The sequence below is a fragment of the Ixodes scapularis genome, unplaced genomic scaffold (assembly GCF_016920785.2).
Source record: "Ixodes scapularis isolate PalLabHiFi unplaced genomic scaffold, ASM1692078v2 ptg000827l_1___fragment_3__unscaffolded, whole genome shotgun sequence".
Taxonomy (NCBI): Eukaryota; Metazoa; Arthropoda; class Arachnida; order Ixodida; family Ixodidae; genus Ixodes; species Ixodes scapularis.
This window is the reverse complement of record NW_024610047.1, coordinates 133-13141: the sequence shown is the minus strand read 5'-3', so window position 1 is coordinate 13141 and position 13009 is coordinate 133. Positions and strand designations below refer to the sequence as shown.

The 13009-nt window shown below is 49.7% G+C and overlaps 1 long non-coding RNA gene across 1 annotated transcript; it reads right to left on the bottom strand.

Annotated features, from left to right (window-relative positions):
• Positions 1 to 9609: 9609 nt before the first annotated feature.
• On the bottom strand, positions 9610 to 12458 carry LOC121834241. The gene is made up of 3 exons (XR_006077140.1): positions 12426 to 12458; positions 10665 to 10862; positions 9610 to 9639 (listed from the first exon to the last, which is right to left on the bottom strand). It is a non-coding gene; the product is annotated as an uncharacterized LOC121834241 (long non-coding RNA).
• Positions 12459 to 13009: the final 551 nt, after the last annotated feature.

The window sequence follows — 13009 nt, the reverse complement described above, 5'->3', positions numbered from 1 at the left end:
CCCCGGCTGCTCCTGCCGTCGTATACCTGCCCGTCGCACCCAAAACTCCGACGCCGTTCCACGGAGACGCACACGAGGACATCGAGGACTGGCTGCAACACTATGAACGGGTGGCCCGCCATAACGGGTGGTCAGCCGAGCACTGCTTGCAGAATCTTTACTTTTCGATGGAAGGAACTGCGAGGCACTGGTTGGAAAACCACGAGGCTTCTTTGACGTCATGGGAGGTGTGCAAGCAAGAATTAAAGAAGACGTTTGCCTGCCAACACCGACGTGAGAGGGCCGAAGATCTCCTGCGAACAAGGACCCAAGACCTACATGAGAGCGTCACCAGCTTCGTTGAGGATGTTCTCCGCCTGAGCGCCCGCGCCGATCCTCAGGCTACCGAGGAGAAGAAGCTGCACCACTTGATGAGGGGTGTGAAAAGTGAGATATTCGGCGGCCTCATTCGCTATCCCCCGAAAACCGTCGACGGGTTCGTCACGGAGGCGACGAATATGGAACGGGCCCTACAAGCACGCGCTAGACACTACCAGCGACACCCCGGCGTAACCACTCTGGCGACATCCGGATCCGACCTTGGCACCACCCTCCCCGGCATCCATGAAATTATCCGTGAAGTCGTCCAGGAGGAACTCAAGAAGCTCCTGCCCGCTGCAGTACGCCCGGCCTCACTCTCTATCGCCGAGGTTGTGCGGGAAGAAGTCCAGAGAACCTTCCAGAAAGAGGCTCCCGTCGTCGTGGCAGCCCCCGAGGAGCCCACGTTGACTTACGCCGCAGTGGCTCGACGGCCACCGCCTCCTCCTCGTCGCGCCTATGTCGCGCCGCCCCGACGTCAGTCTCCTGCGCCGCAGCACGACCGACACCACGACGACCAGGTCCAGTACGCCTGCCCGGAGCCTCGCGCACCCCGCAAGACCGACGTGTGGCGTACGCCCGACCGACGCCCTCTGTGCTTCCATTGCGGGGAAGCGGACCACACCTACCGCCGATGCCCATACCGACGACTCGGGCTTCGCGGGTTCCACCCGAACGACCCGCGACCCCGTTATGGTGAACGCCCTCGGGAGATCGACGAGTACCTGCGACGACCTCAGTCCCCCGAGCCTACGTCCCGCCGAGAGTTCCGGTCGCCGTCGCCACTACGTCCAGCTTCGCCGATGCACCGACCCCGACGTGAAAGCCTGTCGCCCCTCGCTCCTCGCCGGGGAAACTAGGCGCGGCAACCCCTGGAGGTGGAGTTGCCGAAGACGACCGACGCCAAGATCCTCCACGAACGTCGGAGGGCCCCCACTCGAACGCTACCAGAGATCGAAACCACGCCCCTGCAACGGTGTCCAGTAACCTAAACGTCGTCATCGACGGCCACGACGCATCAGCGCTCGTGGACACTGGAGCAGACTACTCAGTCTTGAGTGGGAGGCTCTCCCGCCGCCTTCGGAAAGTCACGACGCCGTGGGATGGACCTCAGATACGAACCGCCGGAGGGCACCTCATCACACCGGTCGGGAGAGGCACTGCTCGCGTCGAGATCCACGGTGAGACGTGCCCTGTCAAGTTCGTCGTTCTGCAAGACTGTTCGAGGGACGTTATCCTCGGAATGGACTTTCTCTGCGAGTATGGCGCCGTCATCGACCTCGGAGCAAACCGGCTGACGCTTCGAAAACCTGCTCCACCACATGAGGACCCCAAAATGACGTCATCCGCGGTACGAGTCCTCGCAAACCATGTGAACCTACCGCCGCAGTCAAGTGTTTTCGTACCTGTCGGGGTCGATGAGACTTTCTGTGGCGACGTTTTGCTCGAAGGAAGCCTCCAGTTGCTTCTAGGAAGAGGGATCGGCATCGCAAGAGGCGTCACGGAGCTCCAAGACGGACGCACTACTGTCGCACTCGTAACGAACTTCCGACAGGAGGCCCAGCACCTTACGAGAGGCACCGCCGTGGGCCACGCCGAGGAACTCCCGGACGCAGCCGCAATCGCCGGAATATCAGAAGACCTCTCTTCGTGGCCACCTAAGACAACGCCGCCTTCGCAGTTTGACATCGACCCAACCCTGCCTACCCCACAACGACGACAACTCAGTGAGCTTCTCGCCGAGTTCACTGAGTGCTTCTCCACGTCGTCAAAGGTGCGCCAAACGACCGTTGCGAAACATCGAATTGTCACTGAAGACAACGCGCTTCCTGTGCATCGGTCGCCGTACCGTGTTTCCGTGAAAGAAAGAGAAGTCATCCAGAAGCAGGTCCAAGAAATGCTCGATGACGACATTGTCCAGCCCTCAAGCAGCCCGTGGGCTTCACCGGTAGTCTTGGTGAAAAAGAAAGACGGGACTCTTCGGTTCTGCGTGGACTATCGCCGACTAAACGCCGTAACGAAAAAGGACGTCTACCCGCTGCCACGCATCGACGACACTCTGGACCGGCTGCGCCATGCCCGATACTTTTCGTCGATGGACCTGAAGACTGGGTACTGGCAGATCGAGGTCGACGAACGGGATCGTGAGAAGACTGCCTTCGTCACGCCGGACGGACTGTACGAATTTAAAGTGATGCCCTTCGGACTGTGCACAGCACCGGCGACGTTCCAGCGCGTAATGGACACCGTTCTTTCCGGCTTGAAATGGCAAAGCTGCCTCGTCTATCTCGACGACGTCGTGGTATTCGCAAGCGACTTCGACGAGCACCTGAGACGTTTGCGAGCCGTACTACAGGCTATCCAGAATGCTGGACTGACACTAAAGCCGTCAAAATGTCGGTTCGCTTACGGCGAGCTCAAGTTCCTGGGCCATGTCGTGAGTGCTCAGGGTGTAAGCCCTGATCCTTCCAAGACATCTGCTGTTGCAGAATTTCCCAAGTCATCAGACAAGAAAGCCGTAAGAAGATTTCTTGGACTGTGCGCTTACTACAGGCGTTTTGTTCGCGATTTCGCCAAGATTTCTGCACCGCTCACGCATTTGACCAAGGACGACGTGAACTTCTATTGGGGGGAGGAGCAAGAACAAGCGTTCAACGAACTGAGGGAAAGACACCAGTCGCCCCCTATCCTCAGACACTTCGATCCATCAGCGGAAACGGAAGTTCACACGGACGCCAGCAACGCCGGACTCGGCGCGGTACTCGCCCAAAGACAAGACGGAGCAGAGAGGGTGATCGCTTACGCAAGCCGGGCACTGTCTAAGGCAGAGAAAAATTACTCGACGACCGACAAGGAATGTCTCGCTGTCATCTGGGCGTTAACCAAGTTCCGCCCGTACCTGTACGGGATCCCGTTTCGCGTTGTCACGGACCACCACGCTCTCTGTTGGCTCGCCAACCTCAAGGACCCGTCAGGACGCCTCGCTCGCTGGAGTCTGCGACTGCAAGAATTCGACGTGGCCATTGTGCATAAGTCTGGCCGCAAGCATAACGACGCCGACTGTTTGTCTAGGGCCCCAGTCGAATCTCCTCCCGAAAGCACTGACGACGACGACGACGCCTGTTTTCTCGGTGCAGTGACAGATGCCGACATGGGAGCACTTCAACGAGACGACCCGGAACTTCGCGCCGTGATCGAACACCTCGAAGGCCAGGGAAGTTCAGTTCCGAGAGTCTTGGCCCGAGACTTGTCAAGCTTCGTTCTGCGGCGAGGTGTGCTCTTCAAGAAGAACTTCGGAACGAGCAACCCTGCTTGGCTGCTGGTTGTTCCGGCCAGCCTGCGAGAAGAAATCTTTCAAGCATGCCACGACGACCCGACGGCTGGACACCTTGGCTATAGCCGGACGCTCGCCCGGATTCGTAACAAGTACTACTGGCCGAGACTCCCGAAAACAGTCCATCTGTACACAAGGTCGTGCCATGAGTGCCAACGACGTAAGAGGCCTCCGACGAAGCCAGCAGGACTCCTGCAGCCGATACCTGCCCCAACTAGGCCTTTCCAGCAAGTCGGAATGGATTTGCTTGGGCCGTTCCCAACATCGACGCAAGGAAATCGGTGGATTATCGTCGCGACCGATTATCTTACACGATACGCCGAGACGAAAGCCCTGTCATCGGGAACAGCCGTGGAAGTCGCCAAATTTTTCGTCGAGTCCATTCTCCTTCGACACGGCGCACCTGAAGTACTGATTACAGATCGCGGGTCATCCTTCATGGCCCAGCTGACGCAAGAAGTCCTTCGTCTCAGCCACACCAGCCATCGTCGCACCACGGCGTACCACCCGCAGACCAACGGGCTGACGGAGAGACTCAACAAAACCATCGCCGACATGATTTCCATGTACGTCGACGTAGAGCACAAGACATGGGACGAGGTGCTGCCGTACGTCACGTTTGCGTACAACACAGCGGTTCAAGAAACCACGGAAATGACACCGTTCCAACTGGTACACGGCCGAACGGTTACCACGACGCTCGACGCCATGCTGCCTCACGTGCCAACCGGTGATGTCAACGACGACGCTCAACTCATCTCCCAGCGCGCGGAGGAAGCTCGTCAAATGGCAAGAGTCAAGATTCAAGACCAACAGCGAGTCGACGCACGCCGGTATAACCTTCGTCGCCGGGACGTCCACTTTCAACCCGGAGACCGGGTATGGGTTTGAACACCAATACGTCGTCGCGGTCTCAGCGAAAAACTTCTGAAACGCTATTTCGGACCCTACAAGATCATCCGACGCCTCGGCGATCTGAACTACGAAGTTCTACCCGACGGAACGCGCCCATCTGCAAGACGTCAGCCGCGACCCGAGGTGGTGCACGTCGTTAGGCTGAAGCCGTATTACGAACGGTAGAACTTTCCACTCTCGTCGACGGGTGAACTGTGAACTGTGAACTGCGACTCGCGATTCTGCTGCCTCTTTGTTTTGGATTTGTTTTTGTTTGTTGTTCTTCGTTTTGTGCTGCATCGGGACGATGCACTTTTTAAAGGGGGGGAAAATGCCGCGCGCAGGGTCACGGACTTGTAGAAAGTTCTCGTTCATTCTTGCTTTGGACATAACTATCGTTCATCCTTGTTTTTGTTGTTCTAGAAAGTGCTTGTTCATTCTCGCCCCGAGCGCGCTACGCTCGAACCTTCTCCGCCGAATCTTCGAGATAGTGACTCACTCTAGATAAGAGGCCGCCCGCGACCTTGTCGAGTCAGTTTCGCCCCAGCGCTCGACTCCGCTGTCTCGCCGACCTCGACGCTCGCGACGCTTTGTTATTATTTTCTATTCTCCTTTTTGTTTTCGGCACAAGTTCGCCACATTAAACGTTTATTTCTTCCTGTTTATTTATTGTCATTCTGGTCACCACCCGTGACAATATCTCTATAGCCCCCAGAACAATTCTTCGTGGGGCAAGTGACTTGCTCATTCACATTGATAGGCTTAAGAACAGATGCCCAGTTGACATCCGTAAAATAATAGTGCATTTAAATGTAGTCGCCTGCCGAGAAATTACTATACGAGGTGTGAGGAAGGCATCTTTAGGAAGGAGGAGTGCAAACTGGTGAAATACGGGAGAACACTACATCAAGTGCAGGGTGATATATATCTTCAGGGACCAATGGGGATTGACTCCGAACGATGGAAACGCGTTCCATACTAGAGAAACATGAATCTAAAGAATTCTCCTGGTTGTTAAAGGGGTACTCTGGCGATTTTTTTAGCTGCCTCAACTAACTACCCTACTGAAAAAACCCGTATAAAAATTCATACTGGTTGACCCGTATATCTCATACGGTGTTATGGGATACGGGTCTCCCGTATGATACTGGGAACCCGTACCTGTACAGGTTGACCCATTCAGATACAGGAACCCGTTTAGATACGGGGCCCGCACCTGTACGGGTTCACCCGTTTAGGTAAGGGAAAGCGTGCCTTACGGGTCGACCCGTTTAGATATAGGAACCCGTACCTTACAGGTTGACTCATTTAGATATAGGAACCAATATTTATGCATGTTCATCTGTTCAGATAGAGAAACCTATATCTTTAAAGGTTTATCCCTTCTGACGCAGTAATAGGAATCAACATGGTGTCCAACGTTTGCAAACGGATGGACGGATCTTTGCAGGTTTAACAATTCACATGCATTTGTCATGCAAAGAATGAGCATGAGCCAGGTCATTTCAGGTTATACGTGTATTTAGTGAACGCAAATTGGCATCTGCAGAACACCAACAAGAAGCTTAACCTCTAAGCAAGCTTAGAAGTCAAACTTCTAGTTAATATCCTGCAGTAGGATATTAACAAATTTGCATACTGCAGTAGATTCACCCGAGCTATCCTCTTCCCTGGAGAGGCCTCTCGAGGATGCCTCCATAGGTACTCGTTGAAGGCATCTGCAAGGGAAAAGAATACAACAATAAGTCATGTATATCTACAGTTCCCTGAAAAATTTAATATTTTACTTCCTGCAATTATAAGTAAGCAATTTCCGCTACAATTTATGCTTTGTTAATATCTTGTGATACCATGTAGACCCCAAGAGCAACTTCTTACGATTACACAGTCTGCTTAAAACAGCAGGCATGCATGATTCGGCCCGAAAGTTTTGAACCAGTTCAGACCGAGTTCAGAGGAGTGCAGAAGCAGTGCGCAAGTCGGGCTGCGGCTGCGTGAACTTAAGCTGCAGCGTTACAAACGACCCTGTAATTGGTTTCCGAAAGACCGAAGAGTTGCCATCTGTTACTGCATGAACGCTGAACTGACTTCGGCCAGCGCAAGATTCTGTGGAACTGAGGCTGAGCTCGTGCAGCACTGGAATAAATCGAACAGGCCAGTTCAGCGTCCATGCAACTTCCGGTTGAATCTAATGAGTCAGTTCTTACACTATTTGAACTAGATCAGCCAGTTCAAGCAAATCGAAAAGACCTAGTGTGACTTTCCACAACTATGCACTTAAAGTTTGCTTGCAACAATGTGTTCCTTGCATTTCAGTGTTTATGAAAATTATAGACCTTGGAGCAGGGGACAAAAAGGAACGGAAAGACACGAAGCTCCAGAGCTTCGTGTCTGTCTGTCCCTTTTTTTCCCCACGTTCCTGGGTAACCACGTCTATCCTTAACCAGCTCGCCTGCCTGTTAACTTAAGTAAAAGTATGTTCAATAAAGCTAAATATGTATTTTCAATTATGAACATGGGCCTCTGATTGCCCACAACCTGTAACTTATTTCATGCCCAACAATGTCACCATGGGAACAAGTAAAATGAACACTGAACACACAATTCTCGACCAGCAGTTTTAGTGCAAAAGAAAGATTTTGACTTGCAATTGTTGTTCTGGGCATGTATATAAATTGACAACACAGATTTGATATCAAGAACCATTTAACTAATTTAATATCCGTGTTACGACCCTTCAATGGTCTATTCATACGAGATAGTTCCCTGGTAAGAAAACTGAGCACTAGAAAGAAGGAACACCCACGGTCAGAAGGCGGTTCAGAAAAAATGGGCAGTACTCAAAGGACAGAGCCAAACATAGTTCGGTTGTAGCAGTTCTAGTGAACAAACAGACTCACTTTCACAACTCTGCTAGTGCCAGCTTTTCGTTCAAAAGAAAAAATAAGTGCCTCAGCAGAAGGTCCTGCAAGCAGGCCACTGATATCATGGACCTCCCCCAAAACTTGCAGGGATTAGCAGATATTTGCAATGCGGAGCATGTTACTGTAAAACCTCCTCAGTGTGAATACATCAGAAAGCACCAAGGGACCTAGATGACCGTGACAAGGTCACTTTACTTTTCTTCATATATTAAAAACAAAGAGGGAGATAGGGCTTCTTCATTTCGGTTTTGCGCTCAGAGCTTCACGTTCCTAAAGCTCGAACTAGTCGAACCGTGACCTTTCAACAGCCTATAACACTGAAAGTTCCGAAAGCCTTGGAATATTTTATCACATTAATTTTGTCGTAGCAGGTTGCAACTTCAGAAGCCATAAGGTTTGAGTGACTCACCAAGTATGAGACATCTGTGAGAAGTGGGCACTTACTGCTGCCAACTTGACTGGAGTCAGGGCCCTCTCGGCGAAAGCGCCCTTGAAGCGCCGGCATAGCACCCCAGTCACACTCCGCCCATGCAGCTTCTCCCTGCCGAAGATCAACTTCGTGGCCTCTTTAACGAACATGGAGTCTCCCCGGGCTCCCCTCACGTAGAACAGTTTGTCCTTTTCCACCAAGACACCATGGCAAAGGTGAACCTAGAAATAGATAGAAATGCTCTACAGGAAATGCAGCCAGCCATTGGTCCCGATCTCATTGATCTTTCGGAAACTTGTGTAGACGTCTGCCGCACAATGCCACTTTTTTCGGACGCAGGACATGCAAGGCAGCTCTTCATGCAACATCTTGGGCGTATTCTTTTCAAAGCCAATCACAGAAATTCACCACGGGCACTCACTACTCGTCTCCAACTTCTCAATGTAAAGAACACCTCATCTTGAAGTACAGAACAGAGAGTGGAACAAACATAACTGCAAAAGAATCGCATAGCAAACAGTTCCAGCCACGCATGTCGTCTGCTATGCACACAAAAAAAAAAACACGGAGGGGAAAACAAAAAAGCTCACGGTCGGGTGTAGCCACGTGACTTCCGCCCACTCACTCTCTCCTCTCCACTTCTCCGACCTCCGTGCGCGGGTTTCAGTTTCAGTTCTGAGCAGTTGCGTTTTTTGGCTTTAAAGGGAAGATGGGGCACTTCTACATTTGAGAAAAAACGCTTGAATTGCGTTCATTTGGCCTTTAGAATAACAGATATCAAAATTATATTTCAATGCGACGCGCCGGAGAGTTACAAGAGCAATTTCAAAATATGGCTGAAGCCCCGCCCCCCTAGCCTTGGGCAGCGAAAAGAGCCGTCGATGACGTCATGGACAGCGACTGTCTTTCGAGTTTTTCTCGCGTTTAACAATACTTACGCAGCAAATGATTTGGGTATTCGGGTTCACGGGGTAAAAATACACTAGAATTCACTTCTAACTCATTTTTTCCAAGAAGCTCCGTAGCTTCCCTTTAATAAAATATATGTGACTGTTGCAAAATATTAATTTGGTAGTCTTTCGACACTATTAAAAATCGGCTGGCAAAAAATGAAAACTTTTATTGGGGGGTTAAGTGTCCGTTTAAGTGAGTTCAGAGTAAAGAGAGAAAGCGAAAGAAGGGTACCAATTATAACACAATTTTAATTGGGCTACTTGGTACATGATTTATGAAAAACCTCGAAATAAGAGAAGGACACTAGATAGAAAACGTTTCAGAAAAGTGCCAATTAATTGGGAAAGAAATATCTTATCAATGCCCGGCCCTACTCTTTACATTCACCAGCATTCTGAAGCAGCCCGATGGTTAAATTTAAGGAAGCATATAAATAACCTCATTCAAGGAGCTGTGGAAACAATAAAATTTAGTCACTTGCCCAATATCTGGAATGAATATTCCATGAAATTCTGAACTTACCTCGTCATCAGCCTCTGCAAGCACTGGCACACACTCGGGAAATGCCACCGGCGGGCCTGCTACAAGATCCGCTGCTGGAACAGCAGCATCAGCGGCCGGTACAGGTCGAGCGTGATCCACACCAGCTCGCACTACGTGAACTGAAGCAGGAGCGCCAGCTGCAGGAACCACTGCTGGGCAAGCTGGAGGAGCTGACCCAACCCTGCCAGACGGGACATTGTCCACTGCAACATAATAAAACACTCTTTAGAAACAAGACACAGTTCAGGAGTCAACCGATTTTTCGGACGCCAAAAATTCAGACAAGCTTGATTATTCGGACTTCAGCACTTTCCTGGTTCGTTGATGGCATGAGGGCTTCATAGTACTTCATGCCACAGAAGACTACCGGCAGTGTGCTTATTTGTTTTTCCGTAACACACCGGGACTGGAAAAGTAGCGCAAGCAGGACACAAAACAAAAGGATGAGAAACAAAACCAAAGAAGAAAAAGAGGAAGAAAAGAAATGCGCTCAAGTTCGCCGGCAGTGGGCGGCAGAGAGGTTGTTTAGTTTACACAAAAAATACCGGTGAATAGCTAATGAATATTCATGCCAAGCATTTCCAACGGTTTGCGAGATATAAGCTCAATCTTTCTGACGAAATTCAATGCTGTAGCAGATCGTCTGCTCACCTTTTAACCAGTTGCACAGTTGCGTCGCTAGACACAATCTGCCGCCCGATTAAAGTTCAGCCTTGTTGGTGCTGTGGTCATGCCTACGACCAGCTTCCTCACTCCCTCCTCCTCAACAAAAAGAACTCCTTTGTCCCCAATGACGAAAGGATGTGTGCTGGCCGGCCTCATCAGAAAGCGCATATTTAAAATGTTTTGACTGACAGAACAAACTTTCACTTCAAGCCTCATCTATGCGCACAGACCATGGTGTCTTGGTATGACGTAATTGTTTGACATACTGCAGAACCAGAAAAATATTTCTTCAATCAAAGCAAAAGTGCTGCCGAGCAAAACGGGCTCATCGCCATCAGCAACAAGAAACAAACTCTCAAAGCTCCATTTGCACCCTAAGAGACGAAAAGAGAATTATAGACACCTCTTAAACTCATTGATACATTGAAGCACCCCTGTAGTATATGCTTACTTCTGTTTGCGACAAAAAAAAAATTAAAATTACTTTTGATTTCTCAGATAAAGTGTGAGCACATAATGTGTAGTGTGTGAGGTAAGCAACTGAAAGTGCCTCCACGCTTACCTAGTAGTGCCAGCAGCTGCTTCTTGATAGCGTCCTCTCTATCTGGGGCTCCTGCTCCAGGTTCAGCACCCTCTGCTTTGCCGACCTCAGCTTTTCAACCAGCCGGGCATGCTTCCCAAGCGACACAGCGGACGTCCTGTCCTCTGTCTTTTTTTTCTTGTACTTGCCACCCACTGCAGGGGATGGCGACATCAAAATCTGGAAAAGAAAAAGGTCCAGGTGTTGCAATATTTATTTAATATAAACTCCAACACATAATTGGGACACACATAGTTCACATTAAATTGCTCTCCCCCCCTTTATTTTTTGGGTGCAGGTTTCAGCCCTATACCTGTGATAGCCCCCTCCGTGAAGAAATGCTTCCAGACGCCCCTGACAAGATATCCGGTATTCACTGTCAGTACAGGAAATAATTGGTATATCGTCCTTTACATACTCTAGTTTGTAAAGGACGATACCTGTTGTCAGAAAACACTGTGTAGGTAAACGAAATAGTATGATAAAATATTGTGTTAAAAGGTACTTCTAAGTTAGTTAGAAAGTAAAATATGATAATACTACTTTGCACCCAGTGTACTTTCTATGAGGAACGTAAACTCTCAGTTGCTTTGTACTTGCGATTCAGTGCTTTTAAATACGATAGCATCTATAAGCAAAGCATATGCACTTTAGGCGTCTGTTGGTCCGAGGATTTGTAACTGCTTTTGAAAAGAGCATGTGCCGGCACATAATAATTCAGAAAAGAAAAACATGCCGCCGGCACTGCGCCTCAAACCCACAACTGTTGAAGTCTAAGCCGGGCATCGTATCCGCTTCACTACGAGCATACATGGGTAAGCATTTGCGAAAGAGCTACTGGTTGCAGGCAAGAGCTGCGTTGATGCACGTGCCATTGACTCAACGCCGTTGTTGCCATAGCAATGTGCGCCGCATCTGGTCGCAGTCGCACATAGCCACATCTGAGGAGAGCTCTGTGAACCAGACTTGAGTATCATCTTTCGTTGTCGGTATACGAAAGCAGGTCTCACCAGAGGAACATTACGCAAGCGTGCTGAGGCACAGTGAAAGCAAAGTGCCTAGGGTACTTCGGAACAACATAAAACATGTTTGTTGAAAGCTGGAGAGGCAAGTAGCAACAAGAGGACCATTGAAGCGGATGAAAAGATTAAAGAGAGGAAACTTCGGCTGCAACGCAAGCAGGACGCCAAACAAATGAGGACGTCTTGCGATAGTGGAGAAGAGATGTAACTTCGTGTACAGCGAGATTTTGACTTGACTTAGAGCAGGTGAGCACATCTCGTAAGACTGAAGAGTGTCGAATTCAGATTTAATGCGGTCGAGAAACGAGCAGGAGAGTGTCTCTTGAAATTGAAGAGGGACAACTGCAGCTACAGCACAGTCGAGACCAGGAGTGGCCAAGCTGCGGCACTTTGTGTGTTAATGTGCGGCTTGTGGTCCACTTTCATAGAGCGTTCTACCCACCGGATCTGTGTACCAGAATAGCAAGCAATTTAAAAAGTGTCTGTACAAATAGTCCTGACCAGTCATAATGAATGGACACAATTACTCATAAAGCGAACAAAATGCAAGATATTCTTTAGCCTAACCGTTCAAATTTACCCACGATTACTGCCCACTGGTAACGGAAGTGAAGTATGCTGCTGATTTGAAAAAGGGAAACAAAAGACGAACCCCCTCCTTCTGAACAGAGCCGAAGATGAGGTAAGAAAAACAGCCTAAAGGCACACATAAACCTCGAACCTTGAGTTCAATACCATAGGGATGGCCACGTGCTTCTTTTTCAAAGCAGCAACCAGCTCAGCTCGTGTCTCTGTAAAACAAAACATGCACACTGAATTACATCTCAAAGTCGTCGTGTTTGTCTCCCTTTCCCTTCTTGTATCGGGGTTTACAAATATGACCGTTCACCAGCCAGCCTGCGCTATAACCCTTGTTTCAAAAATTATTTTTTTCGATATTTTTACACATTAAATGCACCACCTAGTCGAACTTATGTGGTAAATTTGTCGAGCTTACAAAGCCGATTTGTTGCGATTTATTTTGAGTGTCGTCGCTACCATCTGGAGCGCCCTGTAGTTAAACAACGTAAAACCCTTCGCTCTTGCCGCCCAGTTCTTCACAAATCGTGCGCAAGGACCGAATCGGGCGCAAGGACATATTCGTGCCCACCACATTTCGCGAATTTTAGACGCCGGAACGGGGGCCCACGAAATTTCCGCTTTCCACGTGTCCTTAAATTTCGCTAATTTTTGGACGCGTGGAATTTGCAAAACATCGGGGGCTGGCGAACATTAGGGAGTGTTCGGAGACCGCGTTTCCCCCTC